This window comes from Diceros bicornis, chromosome 31 (assembly GCF_020826845.1).
Source record: "Diceros bicornis minor isolate mBicDic1 chromosome 31, mDicBic1.mat.cur, whole genome shotgun sequence".
Taxonomy (NCBI): Eukaryota; Metazoa; Chordata; class Mammalia; order Perissodactyla; family Rhinocerotidae; genus Diceros; species Diceros bicornis.
Window position 1 is genome coordinate 24,961,932 of NC_080770.1, and position 17,205 is coordinate 24,979,136.

At 49.6% G+C, this 17,205-nt stretch overlaps 1 protein-coding gene across 1 annotated transcript in view; it reads right to left on the reverse strand.

Annotated features, from left to right (window-relative positions):
* Nucleotides 1–1,669, reverse strand: part of PRDM11 (PR/SET domain 11) — an 81,844-nt gene extending 80,175 nt beyond the window's left edge. The window contains exon 1 of the mRNA XM_058527089.1: nt 1,477–1,669. The gene's annotated coding sequence lies outside the window, so the exon portion shown is untranslated. The remainder of the gene's footprint in view (nt 1–1,476) is intronic.
* Between the last annotated feature and the right edge of the window lie 15,536 nt (nt 1,670–17,205).

Here is a 17,205-nt window from a genome sequence, read left to right on the forward strand (position 1 = left end):
CGTAAACCATGCATCCGCCCTGGGCTAGGCGTTTTATCTCTGCTATCTCATTTGATCTCACAACCGCCTTGCCAGACAGGCTTGGTTGGCGTGGTTTTAGCGATGGAGAAACAAGGTTCAGAGAGGTTAAAGGTAACCGTGCCAAGTCCAAAGTCAGAGTTACTATGAGGCAGACGAAGGACTCCAATGGAAAAGCCTCTTTTCGTTAGACTAAAGCAACCAGCCTGGGCTCTCTTCCCAGCAAAGGTTTTCAGATACGTGTCCACAAAGAATTCTGCTTGCCCACCTCTCAGAGAGTTGGTGGGCAAAGACCACACTCCACTCACCGGGGAAAGAGACTGCAGCCTGTTACTTCCAGCCCATGGACCCCACACCTCCCACCCTCCTTCTCAAGGGGAAATGTGGCCGAGGCAAGCTTGGGGGCCACAGGCATCACGCTCCATGGAAAATTCTTCTGCCCCAGCACAGACAAAAAGCCCAAAGTTTACAGCATTTCCAGGCCTCCAGAGCAATCTGTCATTATTGCCTCCCGTCCCCGCGCACAAAGAACTGGGTGTGTTTCCTTTCAGCCACTCTAAATTATATACCACAGCCTTTCCCCACATGAAGCAAACGTCTAAGAAAGAAGAGAGGTTTAACAATTTTCTCCCCTAAGTCCCAGCCCATCCTGGGGGTGTAAGCCCCTACCGCCCAACCCGGTTCAAGACCCCAGCAACTTTTGAGTAACCAGCATCGCCCATCGCCCAAGACATTTGGATCCTCCTTCCGGCAACTTGCCTAGGGCGGGCTGGCCTTGACCGGAGAAAGGTCACCGGCAGCTAAGTTCCCGCAGTTCCTGCATCTGAGAGTACCTTGGGGATCGCAAGTGAGGGGTGGCGAGATTTCCCGAAGAGTCCACAACGCCACTAAGATTTAAAATGCATTCAAGAAGCGACCTCCCGCTCGGCCACGTTGAGCGGGAAACCGTGCACCGTGTCGGAAGAGACCCCCTCCACCCCCGCAGCCCAGATGACCCGGGCCCCCCAGCCCAGCCCCCGGCGCCGAGCCCAAAGCGCCCCCGAAAACTAGGCCAGCGCCGCGGCCAGCCCTGCAGCCGGCGGCGCCCCGCCCCGCCGTGTCACCGCGTCCTCATTGGTCGGCGGCCACGTCCGTCAGCGGGCGGCCCCTGGGCGCCGAGAAAAGGCTACATTGTAACAAGGCGAGCGAGCAGGAGCGAGCGGGGAGGAAGGAGGCGGAGGGGCGGCCCCCGCTCCCGCGGCGGCGGCGGCGGCGGCTACCTGCCGAGGGTTAACCCACCTCGGGCCCGGGGCGAGCCGCCCCCCGGCCCGCGCCCCGCGCCCCCGATCCGCGCGCCCCGGGCCCCCGCCGCGCCGCCCGGGCCCCCGCCGCCGCCGCCGCCCCCGCGCTCGCTGGCCAGCTGCCGAGCGCGCTCCGAAGCCATTTTCAATGGCCACAGTGGCTACCGGGCTGACTCACCTTCCCGGGGACGCTGCGGCGGCCGCGGGGCCCGGGCGGCGCGGGCGGCCCGGCGGGCTGCTCGGCGGAGGCGGCGCGGCCCCGGCTGGCGGCCCCCGCGGCGGGAGCGGCCGCGCGGCGGGCGCGCGGGTCCCCGAGTCTCAGCGCCAGCCTCGGCGCGGCGGCGGCGGCGACTCGCGGCTGCTCTCGAGCTCCCCGGCTTTGACCACCATCTTATTAGTACAGGAAATGACATGGAAAACGGAAGAAAGCGGCGTTTGGGGCAGACGCGGACCCCCCAATTCAGGGGCCGGAGCCGGGACTCGCCAGCCGCGTCCCCACCCGGCCCCGGAGCCGACGCCCGGGCCCCTCGGCCCCCGCCCGCGCCCTGCGCGCAGGGCCCGGCTCCTCGAACCCGCACGGCCAGGCCACTGTCCTCGTCCAGCCCGCCGAGAAATCGAGAAAAAAATAATAAATTAAAAAAGAGAAGGTTAAAAGAACTTTGGAACTGGGACACTTTTTTTGTGGTCGGAATTAAAAGTTCTACAGTTTTAAAAAGCCACCCGTGGGGGGGCTCCCGGGCTCCCCGGATCCCCTGGCTGCCCATGTGGAACCAAACAGTCGGGGGGGGTGGATAAATGCGTTTATATTTTTAACCCTTTCGGGGCTCCCACGCCCGCAGCAGGCCCCCTCCGGGGCCGGGTTAACCCTTTGCATGCCCAGCAGTTTGAGAATGCAAACCGAAGTTATGAAACGTAGGCGTCCCGCTGAAAGCTGAGGGTAAGGGGCTTGGGGGTGCGTTTAAAATGTTAACTCTTTAGGTAGGACTGTGGGTTTCAAGTCGCGAGCCGCACGTGTTGCTCAAATCGAAATTTGTTCTCGGGATTGAGACTCTTGAGAACCGAACGGGCTGGGCTGGTCCCCGGCTGGCTTGGAAAAGATGTTGAAGCCACGCTCACTTGTTCCGTTCCTCAGTGTCTCCATCTGTGAAATGGATTCAACATCACAGAGAGACTGAAGGTAGCTGGGAAAAGACGGCGGGGCGGAATTTTAATGAAGACAAAGTGCTTAAAAGTCTAAAAGGCTTCCTTCGGCGCCTAGAAAACCGACGGGTGGTGATGGGGCAGAGGACATGGCGGGATGGCGTAACCACGACAACCGTTCCCAAAATAGCCCCTTTCTCCTGGCGTTGTCTGCAAGGCGCGTGGCCAAACTGCGAGGTCTCCCCTGCCGGGGAAGGCTGTGCTGCGCTGGCTCTAAAAAGGTGGCGCTAACCCCCAGTCAGAGGTTGCCGGGAGGGATTGGATCCCAGGATGGCGCCTGGGTGGGGCGCTGCCCGGGGAGGGGCGGCCCGCCCCCCAAACGTCCATCGAAGCCCTGCAAGGGTTGGCGCAGGCGGCCTCCAGCTGGTACCACCCTACGGGGGCCTCCTCCCGAGGAGATGGAGTTGCCTGTCAACCTCCCTGCTGGCGGGGAGCCTGGCCCCCAGATGAGCGTCCAGGACATGCCCCCTGGCTCTGGGAGTCGGGATATTGGGAGCGAAGCTCTGTATGTACCACATCCTCTGTTTCCCTTGACTCTGACATCACAAACATAGACGTTTGGAACCCCATGTCTGTTACTTGCTGTGTGATCTTGAGTAAGTGACTTCCCCTCTCTGAGCCTTGGTTTCCTTATCTGCAACGCGGGGAACACTGCTAACCCACGTTACCGGCTGTGTGTGAGAAGCCGTGAGAGTGTATTTAAAGGGCCTAGCACCGGGCTGCTCACAGTAGATGCTCTAGTGACAGTGATTAACGCCATCATCACAGGACATTCAACACGAGTATAAAAGTTTTCTGAGTCTGTCTGCGCCATACGGGGCAGAGTATTGGATGCTGTGGAGTTCCCAGATGAGTTAGACGTGGCCCTTCCAGGACGCCTGGGTCTGGCCGGGAGATGGAGGCACTCACAGCTAACTCGAGTTAATTCAGTGACTAATGCCCGCCCAGCTGCGCTAAGCGTTACATGGAGGCCGAGTCCTTGGGCTGGAGAAAAGACCCTGAAGAGCCATTTCTCTCTTCTGAGAGGTAGGGTTCAGGAGGAGGTGATGTCAGAGGTGGGCCTCAGAGGGGTCGGGATTTCCACCAGTGGTGGGATGGCATTCTGGGAAGGCGAACAGCGCGGAGCAGAGACCTGGAGGTGTCAAAGAGCCCGGGGTGTTTGACATGTGGTCCTCCGTGACTGGAGCAGAGAGTGGGCGGGGCAGAGGGACCCGAGCCCCGGTGGATGAAGAGCGAGTGTGGTCACAGCCTCCAAAAGCGAAAGGTCTTTAAGAGAATGAGCTGGTGAGAGAGGCAAGGAGGGAATTTTTCCTCGTGGTGCTGGTTTTCTATTTACGTCTCCCATCCATTGGGCCCCGTCCGGCTTCTCTGCCAGGAGCGGCTGGTCCTGGGGCTGGGTCCTCGGGCACTGCAGGCTGGGGAGGTGGCGCTTCGGGCATCACGCTGGGGGAGCACAGAGTCGCGGCGTGGTGCAGAGACCCAGGTCTGAGGCCCAGTCCACAGCCGCACGCTGTGTGAGCTGGGGCACACGACTCTGCCTGTCTGGGCCCGTGTTTCTTCCTGCGTGACACAGAAATTTCAGACCAAGGGTCCTACATGCTGCCCTCAAGAGGCTGCCCCGTAGCCATGTAATCAAGACCAAGGCACAGGGTGAATCTGGAACAAGACTGGGAGAGTTGCTGGAACCATCTCAGGAGGTAGCACAAGGGTTGGCTCGGATGCTCTGGGTCAGGGTGGGCAGGAGGTGGCCCCGGGGCCCGACGGTAATCACCACAGTGGTCCGGACAAGGCAGGTCTTGTGAGGCTGTGCTCAGCTTTCCTCCGTGGGCTGAGTTAAGCCTGAAACACAGAAGGGAGTGGGGACGGAGCTCCACTCAAATTCCCTGGGAGCCAGCAGGGGAGAGGGAAGAGAAGGGGAGTGAGTGAATACAGCACACGGCACACACTTTCGGGCCGTGACCCTTTGGTTCTCTCAATAATCCAAGGCAGCAATCATCGTCATTATTTTCACAGGCAGAGAAACCATGCTCAGAGAGGTTAAGACACCTGCCTGAGGCCACACATTTGGTTAGAGGTAGGGTGAGATTCAAACCCAGGTCTGCCTGACTCCATTGCTCAACAGCATCCATTCTTGGGCATTTCTGGTCCATTGTGCTTTCCCATAATGCAGCTTTTCAGCCTAATGGTTGGTAAAATATTTCCCTAATTTCTCCCTTGGGCATATCACACAAAGGAGCTGACCAGAACTTTATGATGCGAGGTCAGGTACTTGGTGACCGCTCCCTGTAGAAAATGTACTAACAATCCCAGTCACCTCCAGGTCCCCACGAAGACATTGAGATCTTCTAAGTGAATGAAGCTCAGCTCTTTGGAAGGAAAGGCCAACCTGAGACCTTTCTCACCTGCTAATAATAGTGATATCCAAGCAAAACATACATCCAATGAGCTGCAAGTTAAATGCCCCCTGGATCACTGGACATGCATGTTCCCATTGGCTATAAAAATGAGGACGTTGTTTATTGCATCAATCAATGACCCCTCCTAAAGCCTCGAGGGAGAAATTTCATTCAGGATTTAGTGCCTGGAAAAAACTAAAACTGAAAACCAACTGCACTTCCCCTGAGGAACTGGCCAGTATCTCCCTTGCTAATAAGAAGAGCTCCGTAACTGATCAGGTTTCCCTTTTTGCACAGGCTGCCAGGAAGCTCAGAGCCAAATTCCACCCTCACTCCCAACAACTTTGGCAGTTGCTTTCTCCTCATTCCTGCTTTCCCACTTCTAATCCTACTGACTCAGCCTTGTTTTCTCTGCCTGTTATTAAAGATATCCCCCTTTTTAATGGCAAGAAATAAATTTAAAATAAATCCACATTTGGAAGAGTTGCTGATGGGTCCTGGATTCCATGCGCCTTGTGTTAAGCCAGGCACGGTTCTCTTCTGGTCTTGTCCACTCGCCCAACAGCTGAGGGATCCCTCTCTTGGATGGAAGGAGGGGCTGGCTTAAGACCAAGGGATTCCTCGCCCAGCTGTTGACAATGGCTAAGTTCACATGCCCTGGGTCAGGTCCTCATTGCTATTTTTTGCTCTACTGACAAGCAGCTTGCTTCTCTCCTGCCAGCTCCCCAGGAAGCACAAACCATTATCCCCTAGCCATCCTCCCAAAATTATCCCCCATTAGTCCCTCCTGGTGACACATGGCAGGGAGGGGACTCCTCTTTTCGACAGAAGCCAGTGCCACATACAGAGTGGTTACCATGTGCCTGACAAAGTGAGGTGACTGGGGTGGTGGGGGGGGTAGTGGGGTGGGGGAGAAGGAGCAACTTCAGATCACGAGGACAGGGGAGGCCACTCTGAGGAGGTGGCATTTCAGCGGGAGTCATGACGGATGAGGGAGCCAACCCCACCAAGCACTGAGTGAAGAGGTCCTTGGCAGGGGACACAGCCCTTGCAAAGGCCCTGAGGCAGGACCTAGCCGGGCTTGTTCTAAGAGGTGGCAGAAGGCCAGTGTGCCCAGAGTGTAGTGTGGAAGGGACGACAGGGGAGGAGGCGAGGAGGAGACGTGGATGGACCGGGCGCTGCTTTTCCACGGTTTGGTTGATTCGAAGTGCGATGGAAGCCACTGGCAACGTCACGGCTGGGGAGACGCAGGACCTGGCTTACATTTTCACGTCATCTCTTTGGCTGCCGTGTGACTACTTTCACCGAGTACCAGGTGGGTAGGTAGGCATCTTCCTGCTGCATAAACCAGGTACCGACATAAACCATCTCATTTCATTGTCCCCACATGAGAGAGGGGGTTGATGTGGACATGTCTCTTTTTGCTTGCTGCCCGGCATCTGATGTCCCTTCGAGGGACGGGGGAGCTTCTCGCCTCCTGAGCCTCGGGGAGAAGCAGAGTGCGCCCTCCCCCGTGCCCACTAGAGAAGCTGAAAACACCACAAACGCCCTTTCCCAGTGCTACAGTCTGAACATTTGTGTCCCCCCAAAATTCATATGTCGAAACCTAACCCCCATCGTGATGGCATTAGGAGGCGGGGCCTATGGGAGGTGCTTAGGTCGTGAGGGTGGGGCCCTCGGGGATGGGATTAGTGCCCTTACAAAAGAGACCCCAGAGAGCTCCTTCCCGCTTCCACTGCCTGAAGACACAGAGAGAAGATGCCGTCTATGAACCAGGAAGTGGGTTCTCACCAGACACGGAATCTGCCGGCGTCTTGATCTTGGACTTCCAGCCTCCAGAACTGTGAGAAATAATTTTCTGCAGTTTATAAGCCGCCCAGTCTGCGGTATTTTGTTATAGCAGCTCAAACAGACTAAGACACCCAGCCTCCCTGCAGGTAAGGCAGATGCATGATCCAGGCTCAGCCAATCAGATGCATTCCCCCGACCTGGGATTGGGAGCTAGTGGCACACAGAGGCATGGACCATGGACACTCCTTTCTGGTGAGAGTGGGGTGCAGTACAGTCAGTTCTCAGGGGCGGGGTGCCAGGGGCTGGATCCAGCAGAGCTGGGGGGCTGGGGTGGAAGCTACGGTAGCTGTTGGTCAGCGTCGGGCAGTGTCCTCACCACACTGGTTCTGTGGCATGATCCGGCCCCGTGCACCTGGTTCTCCAGCCTTCCAGGGGGTCCTGAGCCCCCTGAACTCCTTTCAATGCATTTGTCTTCTGCTTAAATCAATGTACTAGTTATTTAGTGCTGCATCACAAATAACCCCCAAACTTAGCAGCTGAAGACAGTACACATCTATTATCTCACAGTTTCTGAGAGTCAGCAATTCTGGGAGCAGCTTAGCTGGGTGGTCCTGGCTCAGAATCTCTCGTGAGGTTACAGTCAGGCTGTCAGCCGGGGCTGTGGTCATCTGAAGGCCTGACTGGGGCTGGAGGATCCACTTCTGCACTCCCTCTCATGTGGGGTAACCAGCCTTCCAAGTCTGCCCAGGATGGAGGGGGATCCCAGGATGGAGTGGGGATCCCAGGACAGAGTGGGATCCCAGGATGGAGGGGGGATCCTAGGACAGAGGGGGATCCCAGGACATGGGACTTTCAGCTTTAAAACCAGGTTGTCCTGGGCAAACCACCGTGAGCTGGTTGCCCTATTTATGTGGCTGTTGGCAAGAGGCCTCAGATCCTTGATGTGGGCATCCCGATAGGGCTGCTCATGACAGGGAAGCTGGTGTCCCCCGAAGTGAATGATCAGAGAGAGAGAGACCAAAAGGAAGCTGCTGTCTTTTATGACCTAATGTCACAGTGACATACCAGCCCTTCTGCTATATTCTATTGGTCACACAGAGCCACCCTGGTACAGTGTGGGGGGACCACACAAGACTGTGAATACCAAGAGGATGGATCATTGGGGGTCATCTTGGAGGCTGGGGACCAAAATCAGCCAGAGCAATTTCTGTTGCTTGCAACAGTATGACCTAAGAAATTATGTAACTGGCAGACAATCCCACAGCTCTTCTCCAGAATTCTTAGCAGTAGATGGAGCCAGGAGAGCAGGCAAACCCCCAGCTCTCAGGTGAGTGCCGGCTGCAGAGCTGGCCTTGCAAACTGCCCAGGTCATAGTCAGGGCATTGGCAGACTGGTCAAGTCAGAGAAGTCAGACACGCTGACTTCAGTGCTAGTTGTGGAGCTGTGCTCCCAAACCTGAGAGTCTTGTCCACATTGAGATTGAGGCACCGGGCAGGCTGGTTTCCAGTACCAGGAAACTCCAGGATCGGACTCCTGAATGCCAGACATTCCTAAACCCGCAGGACCCCATGCAGTTGGGGGCATGGATTCAGGGCTGCTGGCTGGAACTTCATGGAAACAGATTTCAGCTCCGGGCAAAAAACAACTGCCTAAGAAAGGGAGCGCCTCTCACCCCTGCCAACCAAAGGGGCTGCTACTGCAAATGGTGAGTTCCCTGTTACTGGAGGTATGTAAGCCAGGGCGGGGGGCTCTTCCGGAGATGATTCACGCCCAGGTCAGATGTTAGGTTTGATGAGCTCCAAAGTCCCCACCATAAGGGAATACTCTTGATTCTAGGAAGAGTGCAGCCACATTGCTAGGTCGCAGGCACTGTCATGAAGACAGATTCTGGGCCAGGAGTCAAGAGATGCGGGTTCTGGTCCTCCCCCTGCTATTTGGATGCAGGGGGACTACAGTCAGGTCCCACATCTGCTCAGAGCCTCAATCTCAGTCTGTAAAATGAGGGACCAGTTTCTACCTGCCAATCATGGAGCCACCTCTATAGGAAAACTTTCCCCTGGTCCTCGAGAAGATGAAAACCATAAAGCAATGCAGATCGTTTCATAAAGCTAAATCTATTCAACTTAAAGGATTATGTTTTATTCTGAGATTATGTGTTCCCTATTATTTAGGTGTTTAAATGTTCTTTCTTTTATGAACCAGTGTAATAGCATATGTAAAAGATGGAGGTAGTTTGGGGGTGTTTTTCCCCAGTGACCTTACTTGGCAAAATAAAAAGTTGGCAAATATATGGCAGTTTCCTTAATTATTTTGGAATGTGTATTAGTACATGAAATTAAGAAATATGGGAATCACTAGACTAGATGAACCCAAATAACCGCCAACGTTGTTTCCCCCTTTCCCTCCCTTCTTTCGTCAACTCACTCATCCATCCGTCCATCCCTAACACGTTTATTGAAGACTCCCACACACTAGATGCCAGGGCCACTTCCCACGTGAAGCTCACAGGTTCCCCGGGAGGACCAACATGAAGACACGTAAACAAATGGATATTATTTACGTTAGTTTATATAGACGGCCTTAGATGTATTGTGTCCTTCTCTTATTATTCCCTTAGAATAATTTCCAGAAGTGGAATTTCAGGGTCAAAGCATATGCCTGGCTTTACGTCCTGAAACATTTTGTCAGGTCGCCTCCGAAAAGATGGGACCCGTGTCAATTCTCATTGACTTTGTATGAGCGTGCTTGTTTCTCTACACCCTGATGCTGAACATCATCCATCTCCTTAACCTTCAGTAATTTGATGTGCTAGTGATGTATCTCGTTGTTTTAAGTTACATGATACTGTTAGCAAGATGAGCATATTTTCATATGTTTATTAATCTTTCGTGCTTCTTTTGCGAATTGCTTAATCATAACCTTTGTCCATTTTAAATTTCGGACCTTGTGTCTTTTTTATTGATTTATAAATGTAGTTTACACATTAAGGATAACAAAAGCCTTTGTTTGAAATAGACGACACAATTTATTTTCTCAATTCAGAAATTTTTTGTAAATTTATTTATGATGTGTTTTGCTATACGGAAACTTAGATGTTTTCTGTTTTTCCTTAATGGTTTTGTGGGCATAGTTAGAAAGACTTTCTCCTTCAGAAAATTAGAAAAGCATTCTCCCAGAGAATTTTCTTCTAATTTACTTTTTATTGTTTAAATATTTGATCCAGTTGGAAATTTATTTTGGTGCAGAGTGTAACGTAGGGATCTGACTTTATTTTTCTCCTTAATAGATAGCTAGTTGTCCCAACCCCAATTGCAGGATAATTCACCCATTTCTCATTGTTTTGCCATCTGTGTCCTGTGCTAAGTTTCCACATCATACAGATGTCTCTTTCTTGTCTCTCCGTTATGTACCGTTGATCATTTGTCTGTTTGTACAGTACCAAACTGTTTAAATTAGTGTAGCTTTATAGTACATTTTAATATTAGGAAGGACATAGCCCCTGCTTTGCCTTATCTTTTTATTTTAGTTAACTTGGTCTACTCCAATTTTAACTCTGGTGATATTTGCCTCCATATTCCTAAACTTTATGCTTCTATTGCCAGCTTTTGATTAATCAATTTCAGACAGTAGCAGATTTTCTGACACGGTAGATGAGTCTTTAATTCATTTACACTCTTCTCTGATGTTGCCTCTCCCCACTGCCATGGGCTCAGTCTGGTCAGGTCTCAATGTTGGGTTGTGTCCCTACTCAGGGTTTCCGTTAGAATGACCATGTGAATATTGTGAACTGCTGAGCCAAAGACACATGGTAATTAAATTTCCTTTATTTCACAGCTTTATGTTTTTCCTAGAGTTCATAATGGCCTCATCTTTTTTCATTGCCTTTTTTTTCTTTTTTTTTGTGAGGAAGATCAGCCCTGAGCTAACATCTGTGCTAATCCTCCTCTTTTTTTGCTGAGGGAGACCGGCTCTGAGCTAACATCTATGGCCAATCCTCCTCCTTTTTTTTCCCCCAAAGCCCCAGTAGATAGTTGTATGTCATAGTTGCACATCCTTCTAGTTGCTGTTTGTGGGACGTGGCCTCAGCATGGCCGGAGAAGCGGTGCATCAGTGTGCACCCGGGATCCGAACCCGGGCCGCCTGTAGCAGAGCGCGTGCACTTAACTGCTAAGCCACGGGGCCGGCCCCCTTTAGTTTTTTTAACGTCTAAGATTTTACACACCCTCAACACTGTAGAATGCCTTTCACTGCAATTTTCAACATCCTCAAAGCTGTTAGATTATATATCAGAACATTTTGTTTTTTGATAGAGACTTTTTTCCCGTATCAGGGATCAGCAGACTTCTGAAAAGAGTCAGATGGTGAGTGCTACAGGCTGTGTGGGCTACCAATGGTCTGTCACGTATTCTTGGTTTTTGGTTTTTGGTTTTTTCTACAACCCTTTGCTCAGGGTGTTGTTACTTGAACTAGCAGCTTGTCCATTTTTAGTGCTGCGTAGCTTTCCATTCCATTGACATTCCACAATTGCTGCCTTTTTATTGTACTTTCTGAGATATTTCTCTGACCTTCTCTTTCAACATTTAAACTCTTTTTTAAAAATTTTCATCTCACGTATTTTAAACTTCCATCAAGAAGCAATATTTCTTTTCCTTTGTTTCGTATGGTTTCCTTTATTTTAATGGATGCAATGTTTTCTCTTCTCTAGGAATATCTTTTTCCCTCATTCTCTCTCTCTCTTTTTTTTTTTTTGTGAGGAAGATCAGCCCTGAGCTAACACCCATGCTAATCCTCCTCTTTTTGCTGAGGAAGACTGGCCTTGAGCTAACATCTATTGCCAATCCTCCTCCTTTTTTCCCCAAAGCCCCAGTAGATAGTTGTATGTCATAGCTGCAAAACCTTCTAGTTGCTGTATGTGGGACGCGGCCTCAGCATGGCCGGAGAAGCGGTGCGTCTGTGCGTGCCCGGCATCCGAACCCGGGCTGCCAGTAGCAGAGCGCGCGCACTTAACCGCTAAGCCACGGGGCCGGCCCCCTCATTCTCTGTTTTATCTGCTTCCTTCAAGCTTTTTCTTGTTGTGTTCTCTTTCGTGTTGGGGTTTTCTTCAAAAGTCCAGTGATCCTTGGCTGCCTTTTCTTTTTTTTTTTTGGTGAGGAAGATTAGCCCTGAGCTAACATCTGTGACCAATCCTCCTCTTTTTGCTGAGGAAGACTGGCCCTGGGCTAACATCCGTGCCAGTCTTCCTCCACTTTATATGGGACACCACCACCGCATGGCTTGACCAGCGGTGCGTCGGTGTGCGCCGGGGATCCGAACCCACGAACCCCGCGCCGCCAAAGTGGAGCACGTGCTCTTAGCTACACCACCGGGCCGACCCCTGCCTTTTGATTTTTGAGAGTGAGACACGAATAGGCTGTGTGTGCCTGGGTGGGTGAGATTTGTAGACAGGGCTTTCTGGAGGCTGAAGCAAAGGCCTTCCCTTCTTTTACAAAGAATGACCCTCCACTCTCCTACCAGTGGGTGTGTGTGCGGGGGACAGGGGTGGGAATTGGGGTAATAAGTCTAGTCTTGGGCTGACATCAAAGTGCTGTCAGATCAGAGGGACCTCTAATTTTGGACCTGAGTAGGGAGCTGGAGGTCTCAGACTTCTCCTTCCTCATCTCTTTTCAGTCCGGCTCTTTCCCACGCCCCTCAGTGCCTGGTGAAACCCAGTTAGAAGACTCTCTGTGTCCAGTTCTCTAGAAAAGGACTCTGGTGGTCTGCAGGGACTGGAGAGGGATAGCCCCTTGACTGCCATGGGTGGGGTTGGGATGGACAATCTGGGGGTCTCACTGCTTCTTGTATAAGGTTTTGAAAAAGATCCCTGTATTTTCAGCCACAGGCTTCACCTCAGCCTTCTAAGGGACCTGGTCCCTGCTGTTCCTAAGAAACTGGCTTCTCTTCCCCGTGGCCCCCACTGGGCACTCATATTTGACTCATTCTCTGCTAAGGCGTCCCTCCCTCCAGATGCTTTCATTTGCTTACATTGTGATCTGAGGTTTCCAATGCCCCTTCCTTCCATCCAAGGTGGATTTTGTGCTGTGTTTTCTTCTTCTTCTTCTTGTTTGAGGCTGATTTTCAAGAGGAGAGGTGATGGAAAGCTCTTTGCTTCACGAACTTAACTTGGTAGGCACCCATTAATCTTGAAAGGAAAATTTTGTCCTGCTATCATCTGGTTACCATTCCAGGTAAAATTTAGAATAAACTCAAAAGTTTCCCCTTCTTTCCACATTCCTCAAAAATATCCCTTTGGGACTTTTTAAAAAATAGATTTTATTTTTAAAAAACGGTTTTAAGTTTACAGAAAAATTGTGACGATAATCCAGAGTTCCCATATACTCCTCACTCAGTTTGCCCCATTGTTAACATCTTACATTAGTACAGTAGATTGGTTACAATTAATGAACCAATACTGGTGTATCATTATTAATTTAAGTCCGTAGATTATTCAGAATTTCTTAGCTTTTTTTTTTTTTTTTGCAGGGGAAGATTCACCTTAAGCTAACACCTGTTGCCAATCTTCCTCTTTTTGTTTTTTCCTTCCTCTGCGCCCCCGCAAAGCCCCAGTACATAGTTGTATATTCTAGTTGTAGGTCCTTCTAGTTCTTCTATGTGAGCTGCCACCGCAGCATGGCAACTGACGGATGAGTGGTGTGGTTCCACGACCGGGAACTGAACCCGGGCCACCAAAGCAGAGCGCACGGAACTTTAACCACTAGGCCATCGGGGCTGGCTCCAGATTTTCTTAGTTTTTACCTAAAGTCGTTTTTCTGTTCCAGGACTCCATACAGGAGACCACATTACGTTTACTTCTCATGTCCCCTTGGGCTCGTCTTGGCTATGACAGTTTCTCAGACTTTCCTTCTTTTTGATGACCTCAATTTTGAGGAGTATCAGCCAGGCATTTTGTCGATTGCCTCTCTGTTGTAGTTTCTCTGATGTTTTTCTCCTGGTTAGACGGGGGTGATGGGCTTGGGGGCGGAAACCATTGGGATTTTGATGAAATGCTGTTAAATTTATAGGATAATTTGGGGAGAATTGACATTTGCACAATATTGAGTTTTCCTTCAGGGAAGTGGTACGTTTCTCTGTTGTGTTCAAGTCTTCTTTTACGATCTTCACTGAAGTTTTATAGTTTGCTCCTTATGAACCTAACATAGTTCTTGTTAGGTTTATTTCTAGGTTTTTTGTAGCTTTTGTTGCTATTGTGAGTAGGATCTTTTTTGATTACGTTTGTTTTCTAAATCATCCTGCTGTTAGATTGGAAAGCTATTGATTTTTATAAATTTATATCATGACTAGCCATCTTACTAAATTCACATCTTGTTTATAATGGTTCTGAGATGATTCTCTTGAACATTTTTGATAGACAAGAATATCTCATGCAAATAATTAGTTTGCCTCTTCCTTTTAAATATTTATGAATCTTAGTTAATTTTCCTCTATTATTGCATTAGTTAGAAGCTCCAAAACAATGGTGATTAGGAGTGGAGACAGAAGGCAAGCAGACAGAAGACTGAGAGAGTCAAGTGTTCAGAAAGAGGGGTTAAACGCAACAGGCATGTCGAATGAGATAAGATCTTAAGGATGTCCTCAGATCTGGTGACAGGAAGTCACTGGTGTCCTTCGCAAGAGAAATTTCAGTGGAATACCAGGGAGGATAGCAGATTGCAGTGAGTTGAGGAGAAAATAGGAGGTGAGGAATTAGAAAAAAGAAGTGTAGATTTTTTTTTTTCCTGGGCTACTTAGATGAAAAGCAGTGGAGAGAGAAGGCAGGGTTAAAGGGTTTTGTTTTTTAAAGGATGAGAGAAAATTGGGCATATTTTCAGCCCATGGGAATGGAGCCAGTGGAGAAGGCAGGGTCCAAGATACAGCAGAGAGGTGACACTAGAGAGAGAACTTCCGCTTTACTTTGGGGGTGGGGTGGGAGTGAGTGACACATTCCCGGACAGGCTTCGCTCCTCTCTCCCTGGCAAGATGGCTGAGCCCTTAGGGCCCACCTGGCTTCCGCCTAACCTTTGCTGCCCGGGGATGACTTCAGGAACTGGAGAACTGTATTCATCGGGATTTAAGGCACCCATTACTGTCTTTGTGTGCTTCTTTTCAGTTAGCTGATGACCTTGGGTAAGTTGCTCTCTTTCTGGGTTTCCTGTAAGAGGTTGACCTCAGTGTTCTTAGAGGCCCCTTCCTTTCCAGCTTCACTTTGAAGTCAGACTGAGTAGCTCAGGGGCAGATGGTGGGAGGATCGCGGAAGAGAACAGAAATAGAGGGCCGGCCAGTGGCTTAGCGGTTAAGTGCGCGTGCTCCGCTACTGGAGGCCCAGGGTCGGATCCCGGGCGCGCACCGACGCACCGCTTCTCCAGCCATGCTGAGGCCGCGTCCCACATACAGCAACTAGAAGGATGTGCAGCTATGACATACAACTATCTACTGGGGCTTTGGGGGGAAAAAGGGAAAAAAAAAAAAAAAGGAGGAGGATTGGCATTAGATGTTAGCTCAGGGCTGGTCTTCCTCAGCAAAAAGAGGAGGACTGGCATGGATGTTAGCTCAGGGCTGATCTTCCTCACAGGAAAAAAAAAGAAAGAAAGAAAAAAGAAAAGAGAACAGAAATAGAAATAGAAATAGAAAGGAAATGACAGCAGCTTCACAGACAATCACTCTACCTTTAGGAACATGTCTTTCCAATCTGCAAAGTTCTAGGGATGTACTTAACGATTCTCAAGGTCACTTTCATTTGTTAATTATTGTTTTAAAAATAACTTTAGGACTTTCTTTTTTAATTACAAAAATAATACATATTCAATGAAGAAAACCAAGAGCAAAACACTAAAATAAAATGACCACAGTCTTACCACCCAGAAGTAAGGTTCATGCCCAAGTTCAGAGTTTGGTTTATGCCCACGGAGGTGGTGGGAGGGATGCTGTGGGTGGGTTGCCTCTCCCCTCACTGCCACTCACTCCTTCTCCTTGGCTGGTGAAGCCCTGGTTTTACTGGTGTTCAACCTCCCGGGGGCCACAGGCTCGGGGAAAGCGCCCCCTCCAGCGCACACCTACAGGGAATCCAATCATGATTGGTCAAAGATAATGACTGAGGACTCATTTCCTTCTCCTGTGATTGGCTTACGCATGGGCATGTGGTACAATTTTGGCCAATGAGATGCACCGGGACAACGTGGAGGAAATGTTTCTCTTGTTCTAGGAGAACCACAGGAGGTGATGGTCCTCTTTCTGCCCCTCGACCCGGCTCTATGAAGGGTTGATTCTGGAAGCTGCTGCAACCGTCTAGCAAGCAAAGAGGGACTAGGCTGAGAATAAAAACCAACACGGAGGAAGAAACCCAGGTCCTGGATAACATTATTGAGCAATTTACTTAGCCAACCCTGGAACTGCCTTGTCTCTGGACTCCTGTAATGTAACTGTTATTTGCAGCTGAAAGCATTCTAACTGTTGTAAATAGGATCATATTACATGTATTATTTTAAACATGCTCTTTTCATCTAGCAATATACCATGAACATTTTCACAAGTCAATAACTCTTAGTCTGTAATAGAATTTTTAATAACTGCATTGTATTCAACATGTGGTGAGACATTTAGTGTTGTCAATTTTTTTGCGATTGTAAATAACGGTGTGATGAGATCCTGGTGCACACATCTTTGCATATTTGCCTGGCACTAGGGATAATTTTCTAGAAATGAAATTACTGGGTAGATAGTATGTATATTATTAACGCTTTCCCTTAATTTTCCCTCTAAAACTTTGCATTGATTTATGATTATACCAGCAAGGTCTGAGTATGCCCATTTTCCCTCCCTTCATCATCAGCTTTCCCTGTTAGCATTCTATTTTTTCACTTTTCACTGAAGTATAACATACAGAAAATTGCACAAATCATGTTTAATGCTCACAAATTGTACACTCCCATATAACCAACACCCAAATCAAGAAATAGAACAATTATAGACGAACAAGGCCCCTTTATGCATCCACCCAGCCAATACCCCCCAGAGGCAATCACTACCCAGATTCTGTCACCCAAGTTAGTTTTGCCAATTTTTGAACTGCATGAAAATGGAATCACACAGCATGTAGATTTTTATGTCGACTCCTTTTGATCATCATTATATCTGTGAGATTCACCCACATTGTTAAGCATAGGAAAAGTTTGCCATTTTCATTGCTGCATAGTATTCCGTTGTGTGAATATACCAGTGAACCATTTTGCTGTTGACGGACTCGTAAGTTTTGTCCAATTCTTGGCTATTTTGAACAAGGCTGCAGTAAGCAATTTCGTATATTTTCTGATGGACATGTGTATACTAGTATCTCTTGGGTAGTTACCTAGGGTTCCAATTGCTTGGTGATGGGGTAGGTGTATGTTTAACTTCATACAAAATTTCAAACAGTTCTCCAAAGTAATCGTATCAATTTACACTCCCCAAAACAATAGGAGAGAGTTTCAGGACTTCCACGTAATTGACAA